This window comes from Conger conger, chromosome 16 (assembly GCF_963514075.1).
Source record: "Conger conger chromosome 16, fConCon1.1, whole genome shotgun sequence".
Lineage (NCBI taxonomy): Eukaryota > Metazoa > Chordata > Actinopteri > Anguilliformes > Congridae > Conger > Conger conger.
Genome location: NC_083775.1, coordinates 5,401,359 through 5,406,358, shown reverse-complemented (window position 1 = coordinate 5,406,358; position 5,000 = coordinate 5,401,359). Strand labels below are relative to the sequence as shown.

Genomic DNA, 5,000 nt, shown 5'->3' with positions numbered 1-5,000 from the left:
GTCTGCATGCTTTTATGTTCTTTATTGCTGCCACATGATTGGAGTGGAAGACCGATGGCCCGATGGCACTTTGAAAGCAGAACCATGTTCAACCTTGACCTGTAAATCCAATCACCTTCCGACTACCCCTGACCATTCCCCTCACTGCATCAAAACCTGCAAGTCATCATCCCGCTGGTGGACCTGTGGGCAGGGGTTCAATTCTCTTTTTACAGCACCTTCAACTCCTTCATAATCCACATTACAAGATCATTTCCCACAATTTTGAGGTCTTTTAAGCGTTCTCCTCACGCGCGCGGCGCAGTTCCCTTTCCCGGCCACCGGGTGGAGCCCTCGAGCCGCGCCCGGGGGCTCAGCGCCCCGTGATGTCATCGGAGCCGGTGCGTCGGAGCCCCTCTCTCACGCGCGGGGCGGGCCACACGTTTGCCCTCGCCGCGGGTGGAGAGGGGCTGGCATCGATCCGCCCGTAGGGGGGAGGCGGGAGGGGGGGGGTGGCCGATGAGCCGGTGCCACCCAGCCTCGCTGCCCCGAACCGGGGCGGAATGGCCCGAACAGGCAGCCCGCCAGCGTGGCCCCCGGGGCCAGTGTGCCGCGGAGAGCCCATCACAGACACCGTGAGCTCCGCTCATTTCCTCCGCGCGGATAATTGTTTCATTCTCGTTTTTTTTTTTTTTTTTTTTGATGAGGGCCATGGTTGTTGGAGCGATGCAGATGGAGCTTTCTTTTTTTGGGGAGAGAGGAGCCCTCGTTTCACCGCATGCGTGCGGCACGGAGACGTTCGCTTGAGTGGCGGGCGGGAATTTGTTCCAGCTAACGGCTGATTGGCTCAATCTTGCCTGTGGGAGGGACTCGTGTTTGGTTACGCTGAGATCAGATACGCTGTAACCACATACATTTGCCTGTGGGTTTACTCATTGATTTGTGCTTCTTTGCTTGTAAAAGGTGTCGTGTTTAAGATGTCCTGTTGCTCCTGTGTCGTAGGCTGATGGGACGTGTGTGTGTGACAGGGCTGCTGCTCTCACTGGTTCAATGTAAGCAGTTATGGTCATTCCAGAAATGCAAAATCGTGCCCCTTGGCAATTTTGCTTCAGTATTTGGCTACATCGGCACCACTTTGTGTGTGACTTCCAAACTTCTAAGACTGGTATTAGGCGTTTGGTTCTCTGTTGAACGTATAAAGAACATTTGCGCAAAGTTTGAGCAGAAATGGAGTGGTCACCCCCCCACAGCTGGTTGGCTTTTCACAGAATGACCCGATAGAGGTTTGTGGAGCTGTACCATAGTAGTTCTGTCGGCCTAGGTCTGTCGCTGGCAATTCAAAAGGACCAGATATTACATTACATTACATTATTGGCATTTGGCAGACACTCTTATGTAGAGCGACCTGCAGTTGATTAGACTAAGCAGGAGACAATCCTCCCCTGGAGCAATGCAGGGTTAAGGGCCTTGCTCAAGGGCCCAACGGCTGTGCGGATCTTATTGTGGCTACACCGGGATTAGAACCACCGACCTTGGGTGTCCCAGTCATTTACCTTAACTACTACGCTACAGGCCTTAACCACTACGCTACAGGCGTACCTATAGATATAGTTATACTGTTCGTATGGCAGTTCTTTAGGGGTCATTAGGGGTCGGTGTATTAGGAGTAGGTAAGGTTTGGATGATCAGGAGCAGGAGCAGGAGCGGGGTTTGGATGAGCAGGAGCAGGAGCAGGAGCGGGGTTTGGATGAGCAGGAGCTGGAGCGGGAGCAGGAGCGGGAGCGGGGTTTGGATGAGCAGGAGCGGGAGCAGGAGCAGGAGCAGGAGCGGGAGCGGGAGCGGGGTTTGGATGAGCAGGAGCAGGAGCGGGAGCGGGAGCGGGGTTTGGATGAGCGGGAGCGGGGTTTGGATGAGCGGGAGCGGGAGCGGGAGCGGGGTTTGGATGAGCGGGAGCAGGGTTTGGATGAGCGGGAGCGGGGTTTGGATGTGGGCCACGCGTAGCGCCGCAGAGGAACTGACAGGAATTCTGATGCGGCGGGATTAAGAGCGCCGCGCCCGAGACCTTCCCTGTCACCATCTGCAAGTTGATTAGCAGGACGACTTTACGCAAAGTCACAAAGAGAGGGGGAGGGAGGGAGGGAGGGGGTTCGATTCCTCTCCTCTCCTCTCCTCCCCGCGTGCTGAAGCCGGCTCTTTACCTAACCGCTCCTCCTTCTTTCCGGTAATTTCCGGCGACAGTCCTGCGCCCCTTAATCAGGAGGGCCTGTCAGGCGGCCGCCCCGCGACCTTCACATCCCCGGCGCGCGCCCGTCGCCGGGGGCAACGGCGGTTTAACCGCGCGGCTCGTCGTTAGCACCTGAACCGCCTCACCTGCCGGACGAGGGCCCGGGCCCCGAATGCTAATGAGCTGGGGGGGGGTCGTCCGGGCCGTCGGCGGAGAGAACCGCATCGATTATCGCCTGATTTATACTGTGAGGAAACGTATAACTCACAGTAATCACACGGTGTGGTCCAGCTCCGTATATCGTTGGGGCCACGGACACAGTCATACTTTGTCGCATGGACCTTATTGGACAGTCAGATGTCACGCTACACCAGGCGTTTAAAAAAAGCTGTTTGGCATCTCGTTACCGTAGAGACAACATAACCCTCATCACCGTCCTTCGCCGAGGTATAAATGCGAAGCGTTTTGTGTGACGCTTTAGTTTTTTGTCCCGTGTCGCTTGTGGAAAAAGGTGGTGTGACGCGGTATGCATGCGAGATTTCGGCCGACCGGAGACGCCTCGCCCTCCTGCAGCCCGTCCGTGGGACGGACGGAAGGCTGGCGGCGTCTATCAGCCCGTACGGGGACCCGCATAGCGCTTACCGCGCACGCACTGGGCCAGTGACCCGGCGTATAGAGGCACGCGGAGTGCTGGGGTTGTGTTTTTAATCCGCCGGGTGATTAACCCGCGTTTTCGGTCCGGAGGCTGCTGATGCCTCTCGTTCCCCTGGCTGTGCTGTCGTTAGCCCCACTGTGGGCTGGGCTGTGTGGCTGGGCTGTGTGGCTGAGCTGTGTGGCTGGGCTGTGTGGTGGGCTGTGTGGTGGGCTGTCTGGTGGGCTGTGTGGTGGGCTGTGTGGTGGGCTGTGTGGTGGGCTGTGTGGTGGGCTGTGTGGTGGGCTGTCTGGTGGGCTGTGTGGTGGGCTGTCTGGTGGGCTGTGTGGTGGGCTGTGTGGTGGGCTGTGTGGTGGGCTGTGTGGTGGGCTGTGTGGTGGGCTGTGTGGTGGGCTGTGTGGGGGGCTGTGTGGGGGGCTGTGTGGTGGGCTGTGTGGGGGGCTGTGTGGGGGGCTGTGTGGTGGGCTGTGTGGTGGGCTGTGTGGTGGGCTGTGTGGTGGGCTGTGTGGTGGGCTGTGTGGTGGGCTGTGTGGGGGGCTGTGTGGGGGGCTGTGTGGTGGGCTGTGTGGTGGGCTGTGTGGTGGGCTGTGTGGTGGGCTGTGTGGGGGGCTGTGTGGTGGGCTGTGTGGCTGCAGGTTAGCGCAGGGAGGGGCTGTATCCGGTTTGTCACGCTGTAACCGGGCTGGATGTTCAGCTCCGTCCTGCGCCGGTGCTAACAGGCTTGTTTTGAGTGAGGAAGCCTTTAATGGGTTTTGAGTTTAACAGGGCGAGCGGGGCAGGGGGTTTATTTCGTTTTGAGATTGGACTGGAACGGTGGAGGTGCTGATTGGACAGTCTAGTAACAGGGTGAGCTTTCTCCAGATATCTTTGGTGCTGACGTGAGTCCAGGACACAGAAACCGTTACGATTCGAAGGTGTGAGATTGTTCTTTGAAACAATAGAACATTCTTGTGATACAATAATTGAATGCCTTGAATCCAAATGACATTCTAATGCTGACGTAACAATCACTCCCGGTAGTTGTTCTGGAACACTGACATCTTTGGGGAAAAAACAAAATAAAAGAAAAAAATAAATAAAAACCTGCTCTTCAGAGGTTGAAACCTCTCACGCACACGTTGGGTGTTTCCAGCCCAAACACAAGGGCGCTCTGAAATGAAAGGATCGGGAACTGAACGGGCCTCGCCCTGGTCCCTCTCAGAAGCTAAGCGTGTGGGAGTTGGGAAGCGGTCACCCTGTCACCCCGTAACACCCCCCCTCCACACACACACACACACACACACACACTCGCACACACTCACACACACACACACACACTCACACACACACACACACACACACACGCGCGCACGCTCACGCACACACACACACTCACACACGCTCACTCACACACACACACACACACACACACACACACACACACACGCCCCCCTCCACACACACACACACACTCACACACACACGCACACCCACACACACACGCACACACACACACACACACACACCGTTACGGGCCTTTAATGGAGCCTCCCGCTCGTGCGGTGGCGGTAATGGGCGAGTGACGGGGGCCGCGGGAGAGGAGATGCCTCCGCTCGCCCGCGTGATGGATTCCGGCCCGGCTGCGGACATCCGTCTTCTCTAAAGTGCTCCGTACGGTACCCCGCTCTGCCAGGGACGGAGGGAGGAGAGAGGGGGCGAGAGAGGGAGGAGAGAGGGAGGTGTGTGTGTGGGTGGAGAGACAGAAGGAGGGACGGAGATGAGTGGGTGTTTTATTTTTTTTATTGTAACGATGACTTTCATAATTTGTGTGATCGATTGGCTGCTGGTGAAGTGGTCAGGGGTGGCGCAGTGGTTGCCATGGCACCTGGGGTGGGGTGGGGGGGGGGGGGGCGGCGTGTGGGGGGGTTGAGTCATGGGATGGCCGCGGTGCGGCTTGCTGTGTTGAGTTCTGTCCCAACTCCGCGTTTTTTTTTTTGGGACGGGCTGCGTGGCGCTGTTCCTCTGAAGGTCAGACTCTTGCGCTGTTCTGGGATCAGCCGAGCGCGGGCGCGAATTCGGCTTCCGCCACGGCTCCCGCTGATCCGGGATCAGCTTTGGCTCCGCCTCCGGTGCGTGTCTAATTTCGGCGCTTCCTTTTCCTGGCGT

At 57.7% G+C, this 5,000-nt stretch overlaps 1 protein-coding gene across 1 annotated transcript in view; it reads left to right on the top strand.

Annotated features, from left to right (window-relative positions):
• Positions 1-5,000, top strand: part of tmem104 (transmembrane protein 104) — a 41,084-nt gene that overhangs the window by 12,795 nt on the left and 23,289 nt on the right. The gene's annotated exons all lie outside the window — the stretch shown is intronic.